Here is a 19395-nt window from a genome sequence, read left to right as displayed (position 1 = left end):
GCCGAGCGGCCGCGTCGAAGTGGTTATAAAGCCTCCGCCCCGCGCGCCTCTGCTCACTGCGCAGGCGCCTCGCGGAGACACCTCACAACCCGCACCCCCCACCGCGGAGGGGCGCTGGGCGCTGGGCGCTGGGCGCTGGGCGGGGCCGGGCGGGGCGGGGCCGGGCGTGCTGGGGCGGAGCTCCGCCTCCTCCTGGTCATGGGGTTCCCGGGCAGCCATCTTGAGCGGGCGCTGACCCAACTGCGCTTCGTGACCCCCTCCCCCATCCCCGCCGCCCCGACCGCCTTCGCCGCTGAGGTGTTTTGCCGTGAGCCTCTCCTGGCGGCTGGGCCGACTGCCCCTCACAGCAAGCGCTCCGAGGTTCCTTCGTCTGTAGAGCGTGGACGAGGGTAGATCACATGGTGATTCCCAGCTGGTCCACCTTCCAGCACTCCTTTTGCTGTTCAAGTTAGCAGCGTTAATAAAGAAAATAGTCATTCATTAAGCATCTACAACCTGGAGGCATTACTACATAAGACGGTTTCCTATCAGCAAGGGATTTACAGAATAAAGCCCGAATTCCTTAATCCAGCTTTCAGTGCTCTGTGTGAGCTGAAAAACTGTATTCCCAGGCCCACCTCATACTCCACCCTCCTGGTAGCTTGGTTATTTACAATTTGTGGAAGGAGGCCTAGCACTTTTTCCCCCCCCCCACATGGAACTTTTTTTTTTTTTTTTAGGTTCTTACTGATTTATTTTATTTTAGGTTTTTTTTAGGTTCTTACTGATTTATTTATTTATTTTTTTGTATTTTTTTTATTGGAGTTCGATTTGCCAACATATAGCATAACACCCAGTGCTCATCCCGTCCAGTGCCCCCCTCAGTGCCCTTCACTCGGTCACCCCATCCCCCCACCCACTCATTTGGGGAATATAAAGTATAGTGAAAGGGATTATAGGGGAGAGAAGATGAGTGGGAAAAATCAGAGAGGGTGAGGAACATGAGAGACTCCTAACTCTGGGAAACGAACAATGGAAGTGTCTTTCTTGTGCTGTATGCAGGCTTCCTGATGGGACGCAAGCGTGCAACTACAACAGCAACAGGAATGATCAGTTAGGGTGAGGTTTAGCTGCACATAACGAAAGAAAATAACTTACAGTGGAAATTTGTTACTCTCTTCACAAAAAGGAAGTCCAGAGGTAGGAGCGCTGCTCTGCTACACTCAGCACTTGGTTTCCAATCTTAAGATCACCTCATTATGAGGATGCCTGGGTGGCTCAGTGGTTAAGCGTCTGCTTTCAGTTCAGGGTGTGATCCTGGAGACCCGGGATGGAGTCCCACCCACATTGGGCTCCCTGCATGGAGCCTGCTTCTCCCTCTGCCTATGTCTCTGCCTCTCTCTCTCTCTCTCTCTCGTGAATAAACAATTAAAATCTTTTTAAAAAAATAAAAGATCACCTCATTATGTCCCACCTTTGGAAGTAGGGAGGAGAAATGGGTAAGAGTGCACCCTTTTCTTTTTTAGGAGACTGCCTTGGAAGTCCCATACCTTTGTGCTTACATCTCATCTGCCAAAACATAGTCCCATGGCTCTACTGAGAAATGCAGTCTTTTAACTAGATACATGTGCCCTGCTTTAAAAAAAAAAAAAAAAAAAAAAAGGTCTCTGGGACTAATAGAGAATGGTTGAGTGAATACTGGAAGGTACCAGCTGTCTTTTTCATGGGTGGCAGGTAAAACCATGAGAAAGGTCCCCAGGAATAAGCCTTGAGAAACTTCAAACTTTTGAGGTAAAACAGTGGAAGAGGAGCCAGTGAAGGAAACTAAGAAGCAGAGGCTGTGAGAGAAGAAAAACCAGGCAGGTGTGATGTCACAGATGCCAAGATAAAATGTTTCCAGGAGGGAGTGGTCAATTATGACAAATGCTGCTGAGAAATCAGGAAAGAACAGAAAAGTGGCCACTGGATTTGGCAATACCATAAGGAGGGGGAATGTTCCTCCTCAAATAGGGAGGTCTGATACTGGATGGCTAAAACAATTAATTTCTATATGTTGGTCACAATAGGCTAGGCTTTGCTGTGGTAACACACAACCCAAATGGCTCAATGGCTTAACATAACAATGGTCTATTTTCCTTACTTGTGCAAGATGAGTGTTGATTTGGGTCAAGGCACTTTCCAAGACACGTATCCTCTACTCCACTGAGTACCTCAGGGATCCAGGCCACTTCCATCCTGGCTTCCACAACCTCAATGCAAGGCTTTCAGGATTGCCTCAATAAGGGAAAGATTGCTGTAGGGTTATACACTGGCAATTAAATACTCCAGCCTGAAAGGGCACTTATTACTTTTTTTTTTTTAAGATTTTATTTATTTATTCACGAGTCAGGATTGCCTCAATAAGGGAAAGATTGCTGTAGGGTTATACACTGGCAATTAAATACTCCAGCCTGAAAGGGCACTTATTACTTTCTTTCTTTTTTTTTTTTTTAAGATTTTATTTATTTATTCACGAGAGACACAGAAAGAGAAGCAGAGACATAGGCAGAGGGAGAAGTAGGTTCCCTGCAGGGAGCCTGATGTGGAACTCGATCCCAGGACCCTGGGATCATGATCTGAGTCAAAGGCAGAGACTCAATTGCTGAGCCACCCAGGTGCCCAGCACTCATTACTTCCATTCAGACTATTAACTGGAACTTGTCATGCAAGCCGAATTTAACTGTAAGGGAGGCTGGGAATTGTAGGAGGGAGTCATGGACTAGTTAGTAAGCAGTATTATCAAAGCCATGGTTCCCTGTAGTTATTTTTTACTCTGTCCTAAGTACCCAATGTCCTGAGAGGTTGCAGGGCTGCTTTTGAGGAGGTGTGTGCCTGTGGTAAGGACGAAGGGTGGGGGAAAGGGATGCCTTGTTTTTTGGGTTAGATTGTGTTGAAGGAGATGGGGACCCTTGATTCCAGGCAGCCCCAGATGGCTTTTAGGTGCTTCTCCCTGTGCAGCTGTCAGAATCCATGCTTGCTGAAAAGCTCAACGCACAGAATGTTTGCTTGTCTTGGTGCTGGCACCCAAACAAACTCTGCCTCAGCTCAAAGCTGCCACCATCCGGGATTTGGCAGAAAGCTGACCTCTCATAAATGCCATTGAACTTTGCAATGGCCCCGTTTCTTTCCTCCTGGATTTTCTTCCCTATGGATCCATCACTCTTGAATCGAGGGACTAAAGCAATTCCACCCACGTTTTTGTTTTTTTTTTCTGTGTCCTCACTTGGTAGAAACTGAAGAGTGACTCAGGGAGATGACATGAGAAAAAGAAGGATTTTTACTCATCTATTCACCCATTCAGTAAACATTTATGATAGTTTGTGCTAGGCTTTTTGTCAGGCATGAGGGTCATGGAAATGAACAGCATAGCCTAATGAGGGCTACAAACAAGAAAGCGGGTCTTTGGGATACTAGGTGACAAAGGCATGTACAGGAAGCTCTGACAGAGGAGGGCATGGCAAGCCCTGTGGTCAGGGATGGCTTTCCGAGGAAGAGCTCTTTCATTTTTTTTTTTTAAGATTTTATTTATTTATTCATGAGACACACAGAGAGAGGCAGAGACACAGGCAGAGGGAGAAGCAGGCTCCCTGCAGGGAGCCTGATGCGAGACTTGATCCCAGGACCCCAGGATCACATCCTGGGCCGAAGGCAGGAGCTAAACTGCTGAGCCACCCAGGGATCCCCAGAAGAGCCCTCTCAGCCCAGTCTCAAAGGATGAGTAGGAGTTGACACTTGTAAGTAGGGGAAAGGGCAGAGGGAGTCTGGAGGAAAGGCATAGGGGTACAAATGCAGGATTGGTCTGAGGAACTGTGGGCAGCAGGCTGTGACAGGAGTAGAGAAAGTCTGAAAGGATGTGAGAGAAAAGAATGGAAAGATTCTGTGTTAGGACTCCATCAGATGCAAGGAAAAGAAGGCCAACATGAACTAGCCTATGCCAAAAGAGTAAATTTTTGACTCATAAACCACCCTTTGAGACAAGCATTACAGCAACAGGCCCAAAGATCGACCATATCCAGGGAGCCACCTGCACTCCTCCCTCATTCCATCTTTCCTCATCTGCCTGGCAGCTCTTCCTCCTCCTTCTTCTTTTAATTATGGTAAAGTGTAGGGGCGCCTGGTTGGCTCAGTGGTTGAGTGTCTGCCTTTGGCTCAGGTTGTGATCCTGGGGTCCTGGGATCAAGTCCCAAGTTGGGCTCCCTGCTGGGAACCTGCTTCTCCCTCTGCCTGTGTCTCCTCCTCTCTCTCTGTGTCTCTCATGAATAAATAAATAAAATCTTTAAAAAATAATTGTGGTAAAGTGTATATTACATAAAATACCATTTTAACCAATTTTAAGTGTGCAGTTGAATAACATTAAATATATTGACATTGTTTGTGTGAGCACCAGCCATCTCCAGAACTTTTTAAAAAAGATTTATTTATTTATTTATTTATTTATTTATTTATTTATTTATTTATTTCAAAGAGACAGAGCAAGCACACAGAAGGAGAGGGAGAAGCAGACTCCCCGCTGAGCAGGGAGCCCAGATCCCAGGACTTGATCCCAGGATCCCAGGATCATGACCTGAGCCCAAGACGGATGCTTAACCAACTGAGCCACCCAGGTGCCCCCATCTCCAGAACTTTTTTTTATCTCTCAGACTGAAACCCTATTAAACAATAACCCTCTCTTCTCCCTACTTTGGTTTTTTAGACCACTTTACTCTCCAGGCTGGCACTGTGCCCAACAGCAATCCCCAGCTCACGCCTCCTAGCTTCCTTACCAGAGAGATGAGAAATTTTCTTCCCTTTGTTCCAAATCTCCAAAATCCTTCAGGAGGATTCTGATTGACCAGGCTTGGTCACATGTGCACTCACACCCTTGATTATGGGGAATGGGATGCTAAAATTGATCGTCCCCACCTGGACTATATGGTTGGGCCAGGGGAGGAGCAATTCTTGTGTTTTCAGAAGGAAGGAGGGGCCAAACATGACCAGGTAAAATATGAACCATTCACCAGAGATAGTTTGGACCAGGTCACCAGAAGGCTTGAGTGCCAGGCTGAGGACCTCAGCTTTTATTCTGTTAGGCAGTGAGGCACTGTGGGAATATTTTGGTCAAGGAGAGCAATATATACAAAGAAGCTGGTCTGGAAAATCTGCTCTTTCTTTACTTGAGGCTCTACTTTTGAGTTTTCCCTTGCCTTTCAAGGTTGTTCTGAAAGCTAATTTTATTTATTTTTTCATGAGTCACACACACACACACAGAGAGAGAGAGAGAGAGAGAGAGAGAGAGAGGCAGAGACACAGAGGGAGAAGCAGGCTCCATACAGGGAGCCTGACGTGGGACTCCAGGACCACGCCCTGGGCTAAAGGCGGTGCTAAACCGCTGAGCCACCTGAGCTGCCCTGAAAGCTAATTTTAATCAGATGTCACCCGAATACTAACTGGGCCCCAGCTCCTTCCTCTGACCTTAGAAGTGACCTCTACCTCTTATGACCCCTACTTTTCCCCTCTGGATCAAGAGTGGTGAATGCCACAAGTCCAATCTGGATCACCTCCTGTCTCCGGGTTTCCTGGCCCTCTCATTTCCCCACCTGCTTCAGGGAATGGCCTCCTCATTCACCTGGAAGTCCTCCTGACCTGTCCTCCAGGCCTACATCCAAGTTCCGCTTACCTCTAAAGTGCTTATAGAATCTTCTCCTGGCTTCAGGCTTCATTATTTCTCTTGCCTGGATTTTGGCCCGAACCCCTCCATTGGTCTCTTTTGTGAATCTGCTCATACCAATCCCTTCTACAGTTCCCACTGCCAGCCTCATCTCCTTCCATGCCTTTTGAATAGAGCCCTTTGGCCTTTTTCTGTTTTTGTTTTTGTTTTTGTTTTTTAAATAATCTCTGCACCCAATGTGGGACTTGAATTCATGACCACAAGATCAAAAGTCACATCCTCTACCAACTGAGCCAGCCAGGCACCCCTTAAAAATATGGAACACTTCACAAATTTGTATGTCATCCTTGTGCAGGAGCCATGCTAATCTTCTCTGTATCCTTCCAATTTTAGTGTATTTGCTGCCAAAGTGAGCACCATTGGGCCTTCTTAATATTATCTAAACATGCCTCAAATTACCAAATTTTGTTTCCTTTGCAAATGCAGGCCCCTCTGTCTGTTATGCCTTTCCTATCTCTTTTCACTTGGTGTAATCACATACATGCTTCCAGGCTCATTTCCATGATCACCACCCTCCTTTCTATAGTCAGCTCACCACCCTCCTACCTTTGTTGTCTCCAGGGCACAATGGGGATAACTCTAGTGTTACACCTGTGACTAGGATGACCACATAATTTACTGTCCAAACCCAGGACACTTCTGAGAATGAAAGGGAATGCTATTAATAATTGCCCTGGTTCAACAGGTGTCAGCTGGTCTGTTCCAGGCAAAGTAGGGGGGCATGATCACCTACCCACACACAACATTGTTGAAGAACCTGGCACTTGGTGTTTTCATTTATCTTGTTCGTATCTCTCAGCCCTTTTAGGAAGTACTGTTATCCCCCATTTTTAAGATGGAAAAATGGAGCCTCAGAGAGAGAAGAGACTTGTGGTCACACAGCCAGAAGGAGGCAAAGCTGGCCGGGGAAGCCAGATCATCAGATTCTAAGCCCTGGACTCTTCCGACTCTAGAGGTCATTCATTATATACCACCACAGCTAACCTCTCCAATACCAAGGTTTATTATCTAGGTTGGACATGTGTGGTCCCTCCATATGAAGGGGAAAGGTGGAAATGGTGTCTTATCCATCTTGTGCACCAACCCTGCTCAGAGCTAGCCTAGAGAAGGATTCAGGGCATGTTTGTTACATAGATGACTTCTTGAGGATAGAACTGTGTGTCTCATCTTAAAATATGTATCCCCCTCCACACCTACTACCTAGCACAGGACCAGCCATGCATCTATTTATTTACTAAAAATTTATCAAGCACCTACTGTGTATTGGTGATATAACGATGAGCAAAAAGATAAGGTCCTTGTTCTCGCAGAGCTTACTATACAAAAAAGATCACAAATAAACATACAGGTACAGATTGGGATAAATGCTAAGGAAAAATACCGGATATTGAGGTTTAAGACATAATTTGGAGGTAAATTTAATACATTTCAGTCATAGGGACACCTGGGTGGCTCAGTGATTGAGCGTCTGCCTTTGGCTCAGGGTGTGATCCAGGCTCCGGGGATGGGGTCCCACATCTTGGCTCATTATAGGGAGCCTGCTTCTCTTCTCTGCCTATGTCTCTGCCTCTCTCTGTCATGAATAAATAAATCTTAAAAATACGTTTCAGTCATAGATTTGATGGGGGACAGCAAGATGGACACGGCTATCAGGTTTTTGCTTAAAACAGAGATGGAGACAGAAAGAAGAAACAGTTTGGGTAGAAACTGGCTGGCTGGTTGGGCTGTGTGGGGCTTGAGGTGTCTGTGGGATTTCTATTTGATTCTTCCCCACCTCCAGCCAGGTTAAATGATTTCCCCAAAGCTGCAAAATTGTGGCAAGTAACGGAAACCTGCTTCGGCCAGTCCTAACAAAGCTGGCTTCAGGTAGCACAGTGGGAAGAGGGACACCTGGGGAAAGGCAGGAGAGAAGCCGAGAAAGGATGTGTTCACGGAGACAATAATCAGACCTCCCAAACTGCGGCGAGGATCGCAGCGAGAAACCAGGGACCTGGCAGCGGTTAGCTGGGCAAGGAGAGCTCGGCCCCCGCCCTACCCGGCTCTGCGCGGGGCCAGACCATCCCCTGCGCGCCGGGACGCGGCAGGGGCTGCTCGGTGCTTGGAAACCCGAGCAGCCGGGCAGGCTCGGCTGCGGGACCGCCAATCGGGGAGCGCCTGCTGGCGGCGCCACGTGACCGGCCTCCCTCCCCACCCCCTTCTCCAGCCTTCCAGGGAAGACGGGCATCCCCGCCACCCCGCGCCCCCGCCCCTCGCGTGCCGCAGCGGCGCGGGAGGGCGCAGAGGCGAGGGGCCGGGATTCCGCCGCAGTCCGCTGCGGCGCGGGGGTGGGGAAGGGGAGGAGGCAAGCGCTTTGCAGCTGCAGCGTCCGCAGTGTTTTCCGTCAAGGTCAAGCGTACCCATTCCCCGGCAACGCGGTCCCGGGAATCCCTCCCTTGTCATCCTCCCAGCCCTTCCCGCCGCCGCTGCCACGCGCCTGGCCCGCCTGGACCTCGGCCTCGGCCTCTCGGCCTCTCGGCCTCTCGCTGGGCTTTTCCGCGGGGACAGCGAGGGGGTGGGGGGTTCAATCCATCCTGCCCACAGCTTCCCAGCCTCTTTTGTCATAAGCACACCTCATTCTGTGTCCCTGTTTTAAACCCCACACTGGCTCCCAGTGCCCGCTAAGAAAGCGTTAAGGCCCTTTAGAACCGACCCCCAGTTTAACCGTTTCCAGCTCCACCGCCCCCTCACACCAGAGACCCGGTCCCTCCGGACACTTTGCCCTTCCAGGAACGGTCACCGCTTGCATGCTTAAGTGACTATTGTTGCTGTATCTTTGGCCTAGCGTGCCCTTTGCGAACCTAGCAAATTCATAGAACCCAGTCTGATCGCAGGAATGCAGTGGAGGTGGAAACCCATGCTGAAATGCCCTTTGGCAAAGGTTCACAAAGTTGAAAGCCTACAGGGATCAAACAGGAGAAATAAGGCCAGTGGGCCAGGGCATAAGAAAAAATCTGTCTAAATTAGGGCAGGGACTGTGCTCTCCATTCAGGCCAACATGCTCCTTGAGGAGAAAGTGGGTCCCATGATGTCAGATTTTATGAGTTTACAAGAAAAGGCACAAGTCTAGATTTTCATGTGTAATGTCTCAATTTTCAAAAGTATTTTACTTATTCATGAAAGACACACAGAGAGAGGCAGAGACTAGGCAGAAGGAGAAGCAGGCTCTCCGTGGGGACACTGATAACTGGGCTCATCCAATGACCCTGGGATCATGATCACAACCTGAGCCAAAGGCAGATGCTCAACCACTGAGCCACCCAGGTACCCTTAATCTCTCAATTTTTTTTTTGATCTCTCAATTTTTAAATGTTGTTTTAATTAAAAACAAAAACAAAAACATACCTGTGGACCAGATGCAGCTTGTAGATCCTCAGTGCATAACCTCCTGACCTAGGGAAGAGAATGGCTTTTGTTGGAAAAATACCTTGAAAAACTGTTGAAGGTGAAGGTTTGCTCTTGAAGCTCTGAGAGACAGCTGCTGTGGAGGCAACAAGGAAGTGGAGTAGGATTTGATTTTGTTCCTAACATGACACTGATGTTTTAAACTACCGGGCACTCAAGAGAATCTACCAGAAACTGGAGGACTGGGTTTGGGAAATGGGCAGGAATCAAGGGTGAGGAGTATAGGGGAGGCCTGTTGGGCAGCCACAGCCACCCACCAGCATCACCTACCATGAATGATAGCAAACATTTCCTCCTATCCTCGTGGGGGCTACCTGAAAGCCTGAGAAATACCCTGTGGTGCTTTACTGGTGGGGGTGGGGTAGGTGGATGAGGGAGAGATAGGAGGGAAAGCCAACCACCACCACACCGCCCTCCCAACCTCTAAGGTTTCATACAGTGGGATAATGCCTGGAATGGAAATTGGAGAGCTCCTTAGAAAGAGAGAATTGGAGACAATAGCCAAACTATGGCAACTGTCCCAAGGTTGATGGGCTGCAGATAATGGAGAGAAAGCAGAAGAGCAGACTGAGGCCATCTTGGGAACCAGGTTACTTTTAGTTCACCCTGAGGTTTTTTGTACCTATGATGTGATCCCTTTCTCTGTCCCATCCCTGGAAACCTTAAAAAATAGTCTCCTATACCCACTGAGGCTACCTTGACTGGGGCGTTTGTGGAAATAGCAGAAGGGGCCAAGTTTTACATCTATTTTGGTATAGTATTGACCAAAGACAGTATATGCTGAAGCAGGAGCTGGATCAGGAGAAATCAAATTGCCCAGGAATTTCCAGTAATCTTGGAGAGGGTTTTGTAGTAGCTACTTGGGCTCATTCTGTGAAGATCTCAAGGGGTCAGGAGGCCCCTGGCTGATAGCTAAGTGACAGTAATCAAGAACCAGCTACAATTTACTGGATGCTTACTTGTGCCAGACACTATGCTACATATATATTATCACTTCCCCCATGCCCCATGCCCACACTATCATCATAGTCCCCATTTTACACATGAAGAAATTAAGGCCGAGAGAAGTGCCCAAAGCCACACAGAAAAAGTGGAGTGGACCTGCTCTCCAGCCGATTGCTGCCAGCAAAAGAAATTAGCATCATGTCTGCACTTACCATGCACACAGTGGGTGCTACATACATATTAGATCAATTCATCTAAGGGAGGCCAAAAGCAGTGCCTTCAAGTCTCAGATCTCTGTGCCCTTGGGCAAGTCATACACCCTCTCTAGTTTCCATTTGTGGAATTATAATATAGACTTCAGAATTATTGTGGGATTTACATGAGACCAAGTCATAGAATTTCTATAACTTGCCATATATCCGGCAGCTGTTGTTGCTGCTAAAAATGATGATGATGATGGTGGTGACTGAGGAAGGAGCAGAGAAGGAATCCAGGATCTGGAAGCGCCCGCACTGTATCAACTCAGATGGGCGCTAGTTTGCAGTTTCTAAGAGTACTGCGTCTTTATTTGTTCATCATGCCTACCTACTATGTGCCAATGCTTGACCTCATTTCATTAAAAACTGTTTCAGGAGCTCCCAGTTCAGGGGGCCATCAGGTGGCCTTGAGGACAAGGCTATCTCACCCGCAGACGTGGGCCATGTGGGGTTCACAGAGCTACTTCTGGTGTGGTTCCAGTGCTGGCAGTGTCATGCATGGCACCAAGCATGTCTACTGGGCTGGCTGCAGGGTGTGCGCCATCAGGGCTCTTGTGCAGCAAATGTACCAGCCCTTCCAAGACTGTTGCACCTACTGGGCCATCTACAGGACTGCCTACCGCCCTGGCTGGAAGAGAACCAGCAGGCTCCCCAGGGCCCGTGGAGCAGCAATATGCCAGCCACCATGCCAGAATGGAGGGAGCTATGTCTAGCCAGGCTGCTGTCACCACCCTGCAGGATGGCAGGGTGACACCTGCCAGACAGACGTGGATGAATGTGGTGCTGGAGGGGGCACTTGTCCCCCGTACTGTGTGAACACCTCGAATAGTTACTGGTGCCAGTGTCGGGAAGGGTATAGCCCATCTGCTGATGCTATGCTCTGTCTGCCCAAGTGAAGGACCCCCAGGGTAGCCCCAAACCCTCTGACAGGAATGGACAGTACAGTAGAGGAGGAGGTGCAGAGGCTTTGGCCAAGAGTGGATGTGCTGGAGCAGAAGCTGAGTCCCTTGAGGGCCCTGGAGCACAGGCTGCCTGACCCCCGCAGCCTCCTGGCTCACTCCTTCCGGCAGCTGGACCGCATTGACTCTCTGAGTGAGTAGATCTCCTTCCTAGAGGAGCAGCTGGGGCCCTGTTCCTGCAAGAAGAAGCTGTGACAGACTTGGCCCAGGTCCCTGGCTATGGCCACTGAGAGCCGGTGCCCACTGTGCTGGCTAGCACCCCTGCCCCCCCACCAGGGGGCCCGTGCCTGAGGGAAGGGACGAGGGTCCAGCTAGCCAGGCAGCATGTCGGGGAGGGGCATTTTATTCTGATCTGTGTCAGAATAAAATGAGGGTTCAGGGGAGAGGGAAAAAGCTCTGTTTCATTATGAATAGATACTCAGTTATTTTCATTTTACAAGCAAGAAAGGAGGTTAGAGAGATGATGTGACTTCCCCAAAGGGAACACAGCTGGAAAGTGGCAGCGGTAGGATTTGAACTTGGGTCTAGATTCCTCCGAAACCTTGTTCTTTCTGTTTTCTAGTCAGTCTTTCCTCCGTTCACCAGAACATTTATCGAGCATCGACTAAGTGCCAGGTCTTCTGTACAGGCAGGGGATACAAGACCCAGACAATGTGAAAGAAGTTCCAGGTCAAGCTGGGGAAGCAGACAACTCAGTAGACACTCACATTTCACCATGACAAGCTCTCTGCTGGGCGGAGTGCAGTGATAGAAGAGGGGCTGCTGCCTTAGACTTGCCTTTCTCTTTGGCCCATGGACCCCTGAGGCACATCTCAAACTTGCCTAGTGGTCTCCAAGTCCCCCTACTCTAAAGTAGGAGGAGACACAACTTCATCCCTCCTCCCTGGGCAGAGAGGATTGTTGCAGTGGGAACAGACAATAATCAACAATCCTCTGCAAAAGAAATCCCTCCCAACTCACCTTTCCTCTGTCTCTGTGTCTCTGTGTCTGTCTGTCTCTCTCTAACACACACACAGTCTATGATGACAAGAGGTGGGTGATGGGTTAATGCAGTCTCTGCATCCTTTGGTATGCCCTGCCTGGTTTGTTCTTGCCATTTGTTGTCTCTGCTCTAAAGGCAAAATAACAGGACACTTGCATTTAACACCCTGGGACACATGCATTACAAAGAAATCAGGAGGGGGTGCCTGGGTGGCTCAGTCAGTTAGGTGTCCAACTCTTGATTTCAGTTCAGGTCTTGGTCTCAGAGTCATGAGTTCAAGCCCTGAGTTGGGCTCCACCCTGGGGAGCCAATGTTAAAAAAAAAAAAAATCAGGAATGAAAGTCACCCAACCATCAGTAGTGATTATCTCTGGGTAAAGTTACATGTAATCTCTATTTTCTTCTTTTTTACTTATTTGCTTAGATTTTTTTTATGGGGTGCCTGGGTGGCTCAGTCATTTGAGCATCAGACTCTTGATTTGGTCTCAGATCATGATTTCAGGATCATGGGATTGGGCCCCGTGTCTTGCTCTGAGCTCAGCACAGTCTGCTTGTCCCCTCTCCCTCTGCTCCTCCCCCAACTCACAAACTCTCTCTCAAATAAATAAAGTCTTAAATTTCTTTTCTTTCTTTCTTTCTTCTTTCTTTCTTTCTTTCTTTCTTTCTTTCTTTCTTTCTTTCTTTCTTTCTTCTTTCTTTCTTTCTTTCTTTCTTCTTTCTTTCTTTCTTTCTTTCTTTCTTTCTTTCTTTCTTTCTTTCTTTCTTTCTTTCACCATGGACATACTATTTTTGTAATCAGTAAAAATATAAGTAAAATTATTCTCTATTTTAACCATTATGTGTGGCCTCATCATGTCTGGAAGAGGGTCTATGAGAAGCAATCTCACAAGGGGGTTGGCCCTGCTTTGTCTGAGTCCCAGACGGCACAGCACGGACAAGACATCACAGAGGGGAGATGGGAGGAAGTGAGAGGTCATCGAGGATTAAAAACAAGAGCAACCATTCCTGAGAGCTTGCTCTGAGCCTAGGTCCTTCCCAAGCCCTTGATGTGCTCATCTCATTTACCTCTCAAAGGCAGATTAGGAAATAAACTGTTATTTCACGGGTAAGGACATCAAGGATCCATTTTGTAGGAAAAGAAACCAAGACTCAGAGAGGTTCTATTCCTTGCCCAGTAACACAGCTAGAAAATAATGGAAGCAGGAGTTGGACCTAGATCTGTGTATTTTTAACTTCTGGACTTAGAGTTCATTCCAAACCCTCCCAGTGGCATAGTACTTTCATATTCCCAGCTCTTCTCATACACACACACCACACACACACACACACACACACACACACACATACACACTAGTACTTGTCCCACTTTCTGTGTGAGAAAATCAAGGCCAAAGAGGACCTTGCTGAGCTGAGAAGTGGGGGCACTCCTACAATCCAGGCCTTTCTCTTTTCTGGCCATCCTCCTCCTTCTGCTACCTTCTGCCAATTGCGGAGGCTTCCTTCTCGAAACAAATGACTCAAGGTAAATTGCTGCCTGGACTTCCCCTTTCTGAAAACACAGGAAGTCTGTGTTGTTTGTAATTCTGAGAGAACAATTTCAGGTCTGTTAGAAGGTGGGTGGGGCCACATAGAGGATCGGGTCCTGCAGAGGCAGGGCTCCCTGCCTCCTGGGCTGGCAAGAGATGCCCCCATTTTTCCTGAGGGTCATGTGCCTCTGGCGTGTCCACAAGAGTTGGCCTGCGTCTAATCCCAAAAAGCTGACTGAACTATTATGGAATTTAGAAAAATGAGCCCAAGAGGGAAGGAGGGCTTAATAATAATAATAATAATAATAATAATAATAATAATAATGGTGGTGATAATGATAGCTCATGTTTATGGTACACTAACCTTTGTACCAGGCACTCTGCTAAGTGGCTGACATATACGAATTCGTTTGAGCCTCATAACAGTCCTAGAAAGAAGATTCTATACCTTCGGAGCCAAAAGAAAATTGGATTCAAATCACAGCCATGCTGCCTCCCAGCTGTATGACCTTGGGGAAGTTATTTATATCCAACAAATATTTTTGAGCACCTACACTCACCACACTATGTACCACACACCATTCAGTGAACAGAACAAGGATCCCTGTTCTCTTACTGCTTATATTCTATAAGCAGAAGCAGACAAACTGTAAACATAGTAGGTTTTGTTGGAAGCTATAAAGGCTAAGCAGGGTAAGGAGTTCTGATGCGTGTAGGGGTGGAGAGGGGATCCAATGTTAAACAGTGGTGTCAGGGAATGCCTCACAGAGAAGGCAATATTTATGCAAAGCCTTCAGGAGTTGAAGGAGTTAGCCATGCAGATAACTGGGGGGAGTCTTTTCTAAGCAGGAGCAACAGCCAGTGCAGAAGTTCTAAGAGTGACTGGTAGTTTCAAAGAGCAGCATGAAGACCAGTATGGCTAGAATAGAAGGAGCCAGGGAGAAAGTCCTTCTACCCCCAACAATGCCCCAGTCATTCTTTTGCATACCAGGCTTTGCGCATCCATCACCTCTCTTCCCATATTTGTGATTGTTTTATTTATATTTGGGTGTTTGCCTATTTCTTGTTTGTTTCCTCAGAGCACTAGGCTCCTTATAAGCAGAGGCCATGCTAGCCTTGCTCAGTGTGCATCACAGAGAACCTAGAAAGCACGTAATACTAGTTGAATTAATGAATTAAATCCATTCATCCATCAATCTGGTCCATATTTATGACAGAAGCTCCCCATCACATATAACACTATCTCTCAGGGGTGCCTCATTCGAATTTCCAGTCCAGAGTATTAGGAACAGAGGTAGCAGTTAAAAGTGTAGACTCTGAAGCCAGACTGCACGGCCAGTCCAGGTTTCACTACGTACTAGCTGTGTGATCTCAGATAAGTTGGGAAAACCTCTCTGTACCTCGGTTTCTAAACCTGGAAAGTATCTCTCTCCAAGACTTGTAAGCATTCAAAGCGGTGCCAGGTGTAGAATGCTTATACATGTGTTGGCTGTCTCTATGCAGCCGAACCATGGGAACCAGGACTCTAACTTCTTTCCTCCTGCACCAGATCCCCGAAGGAACCTGAGAAGGGCAAGGGGTGCCTGTTGCCGTATCTGTGTTGTGTGCTAGCAGCTGCGAGGCTCTAGTGTCTCTACTAGAGTAGCATTCTGGGGAAGTTGTTCCTTGCTGTGTAGCCTCCCAGAAATGATACTCTGGCCCTTTTCTGCTAGACAATCTAGAGTGGACTCTTTTTTTTTTTTAAGTTTTTATTTGCTTATTCATGAGAGACACAGAGAGACAGAGAGAGAGAGAGACAGAGACATAGGCAGAGGAAGAAGCAGGCTCCATGCAGGGAGCCCGATGTGGGACTCGATCCCGGGTCTCCAGGACCACGCCCTGGGCTGATGGCAGCACTAAACCCCTGAGCCACCCGGGTTGCCCTCTAGAGTGGACTCTTGTTTATAGTTAAGAAAGTTAGCTTGATAAAGATATCAATACTGAGTACCTTCTTCTATGCCTAGTACTTTACATTTATTATTGCATTCATTCCTTATACAGACCTGAGAGGTAGTAATTAACAATCCTATTTTGCAAATGAGAGGACCAACTCAGAGAGATGAAGGGACTTGACTAAGGTCACATAGCCAATCAGTGGCAGAGCCAGGGTTCGAGCTCATGTGCAACTCCACATTGCTCTCTCTCTGCATTGCTCTGGCAGGATTTTCTCCTCCAGCACTTGCTGCTGTCTGCGAAGACAGCCCACAGCTCAGTTCTGCCTAGATAGAAGAAATCATGGGAGTTTGTCCCCAAGCCAGAAAGATAGACAGGTCTTGGCTGCCTGGGAGGAGCTCCAGACCTGGAGGGGAACTGACTGTTCCTTGCCTAGGTCAATACTTCATCAGGAGGAGCCCTCTTCGCTCCCCTTTGCCCTGTAAGCCAGAGATATTTTTGCTCTGAGGTCTGAGCCCAACTGTCACTGGGTGGCCTGATTACTGTGGAAATGTGGAGATGAGAAACATCTGGGGCTGCTGCGGTTGCCAGGCAACAGCCGGCTACTCACTCACTTGACAGAGTCAAGGAGGCTGCCCTGATGCTGTTAGAGATTCTTGGATCGAATGCCAGGAGACCCTGATTCTGGTTCTGATTTGCAATGTAATCTTGGGCAAGTCCCTGCCCCTTTCTGGGACTCAGTCTCCCACCTCTTGTTTAAAGAGTAGTCAGAGTGTGTAAGCCACAACATGAGTAGACACTAGATGGTTGGAATCAGAGTGATGGTAGGGCAGGGCCAGAGCCTCACGGGCCAGTCATGGGTGAGAGCAGCCTTGGTTCTCCTTCTGTCTGTCCTGCGCTAGCCTGCCCTGGCCCTAGTTACTGGTTGAGGGCAAGGGACATTGCCTTTCTCACCCCAAGCTAATTCAGACCACATAGGCTCCATCTTAGACCCACTCTTACAGCTCAGTCTGGGAACCATCTTTGGACTTGCAAGTTAGGCAGAGTTAGTGCAGCTACCTCCTACCTGGCATGGAGAGTTTTCTGAGTTCCTGCCAAAATGAAGCTACCCAGTTCTGAGTGTTTCCCTGAACACCCATCAGAGGACCTTCTGACGCTGTTTGCAGAGACTGCACTGATGGTAACCTCTGAGCATGGTGTGTTGTGCAGCAATCAGCAGAGTTAACACGTTCCATTTCATTTCACTACCACTACAAAAAATGGCATGGGTTGCATTTGCTGGGCTTGGCCCAGCAACATGTGCTTTGTGTCCATGATCTCATTTAATCCTCATACAATCCAGAGGGATGGGAACATGGGCCTGTGTTTCAGGTGAAGAAATGGAGCTTCAGAGAGGTGAAATGACTTGCCCAAGGCCCCAGAAAATGACAGTCAGGGCTCACACTCAGAGCTAGTGTCATAGTCTGGGGGGTCAAGCCACTATAGGGTGCTATTCCTCCACAGTTCCAGAGGGTCTGTGCCAGAGCTGGAAGGGGTCAGCCTGCCCCCAGCCCCCACTTTCCAGATGGACAAATCAAGGCCCTGAGAGAAGTGACTGTCTCAGAGTCACCATATCAAGCCAAAATCAGAGCTGAATCTAGGACCACTCTCTGCAAAGCTTCACCACACCATTCCAGAAAACAGAATGTGTCCAGACACAAACAAGAAATCCTGTCTTGGGATGCCTGGGTGGTTCAGTGGTTGAACGTCTGCCTTCAGCTCAGGGTGTGATCCCAGAGCCTCAGGATCAAGTCCTACACTGGAATCCTTGCAGGGAGCCTGCTTCTCCTCTCTCTGCCTGTGTCTCTGCCTCTCTCTGTGTCTCTCATGAATAAGTCCATAAAATTGTTAGAAAGAAAGAAAGAAAGAAAGAAAGAAAGAAAGAAAGAAAGAAAGAAAGAAAGAGAGAGAGAGAGAGAGAGAGAGAAAGAAAGAAAGAAAGAAAGAAAGAAAGAAAGAAAGAAAGAAAGAAAGAAAGAAAGAAATCCTGTCTTAAGAAATCCCCAGCATTTCCTAGGAAGTGTAACAGTGCCTCAGGTTCGCAGACAAGGATGTCCTAGAGGTCTCAGAGTTAGGGCTGGAGTTCTAGTGCTCCTCTAAGCAGCAAGGGGGCTGTGGGTGTCACTTTCTGGGGCCTACAGAGGAGGCATCATCTCTAAACACTTGCTGAGGAGATTTATGTGCCCAGAATATTCTCCCTCTCAGCTGCTTTGGCTGGTTAATGCCCACCTGTCCTTCAGGTGCCGGTTCAATGTAACATTCTCTAGGGAAGGCCTCTGCGAGCCCCCACGGTGCCCCAACCATAGAGTCTCATGAGTCTAGCTCTTTTCCATAATAGCATTGATCATAGAATGCCCTGTGGACTCACAGCAGAGACACATTTAATGAACACCAACTTCATAATTCACCTTCCAAACACTGACCTGCAGGAGGACCTCTAGAATTTGGGGTTTTTTTGTTGTTTTTTTGAATTTGATATTATCCTTACAAAAGCAACCCAATCTTTTAACACTCACTAAGACAATGATTATTTAATATAAAAACAGATTGGAATCACCCCTGCAGCTTCCAGGAGCATCCCTGAATTCTCTATTCATTCTCAATTCATCCCTAAAGATGGAGGGGTCTATTTCTTAAGGTCAGAGCAGTGTTAAGGACCCAATATCTCGAGACAGCTTTTCCTTTGGTTATCTCCTTCAGCCCAGGTCTCAGACCCATGCATGCTACAGATTTATTGTGCATTACAGGTAATTTAAGGACTTTTTTTTTTATGATAGGCACACAGTGAGAGAGAGAGAGAGAGGCAGAGACACAGGCAGAGGGAGAAGCAGGCTCCATGCACCGGGAGCCCGACGTGGGATTAGATCCCGGATCTCCAGGATCGCACCCTGGGCCAAAGGCAGGCGCTAAACCGCTGCGCCACCCAGGGATCCCAATTTAAGGACTTTCAAATGTAATTTTGAATGATATGCCCTTTTTACCTGAGGGCTGACTTTAGAGGTGACCCTACTCTAGAGACAATCCTCACCATACGAGAATATTGAATTTCTTTCTGTCCCCCTCTCTCACCCCTAGACCAGAAGCCCCATGAGGATCTGTTTGGCTCATCTTTCTGTATCCATATCCAGCACCATGCTGGGCACAGAACAGGTACCCAGTAAGTGTTTAAGGGGAAATGAATCACATTTTGCTTACTTGTGGAAATAATATCAGCCGTGGTCTGTGTGGATCTAGGTGGCTATGGATGCTCTCACTCCTCATGGCTGGAAGGCACTTAAACATCTATTTGCACTTGCTCTCCTGCATATATAAGGCCAGAATCAGTATGAGTGTGAATGCCCATATATTTATTTGCTCACAGGCTTATGTGAAAACCAGATGCAGTTTTCTATTTGGGGCAGTTATATTTGTATCAATTTCCATTGCTTCTGTAACAAATTATCAAAAACCTAGTGGCTTAAAATAATGATAAATCTATCCTCTTAGAGTTGGAGGTCAGAAGTCCAAAATGGGACTTACAGGGGTGAAAATCAAGGTGTTGGCAGGGCTTGCATTTCTTCTGGAGACTTTAGGGAAGAATCTTCTTTCCT

General features: G+C 47.7%; 1 non-coding gene and 1 pseudogene across 1 annotated transcript; one reads left to right on the top strand and one right to left on the bottom strand.

Moving 5' to 3' along the window:
• Nucleotides 1-5975: 5975 nt before the first annotated feature.
• On the bottom strand, nt 5976-6082 carry LOC119870600. Its single transcript, XR_005356251.1, has one exon. It is a non-coding gene; the product is annotated as a U6 spliceosomal RNA (small nuclear RNA).
• A 4780-nt stretch (nt 6083-10862) lies between these two features.
• On the top strand, nt 10863-11522 carry LOC100688983 (annotated as a pseudogene).
• The last annotated feature ends 7873 nt before the right edge of the window (nt 11523-19395 follow it).

The sequence above is a fragment of the Canis lupus genome, chromosome 2 (genome assembly GCF_011100685.1).
Source record: "Canis lupus familiaris isolate Mischka breed German Shepherd chromosome 2, alternate assembly UU_Cfam_GSD_1.0, whole genome shotgun sequence".
Taxonomy (NCBI): domain Eukaryota; kingdom Metazoa; phylum Chordata; class Mammalia; order Carnivora; family Canidae; genus Canis; species Canis lupus.
Note: the sequence above shows the minus strand (reverse complement) of the source record. Positions and strands in the feature narration are given on the sequence as shown.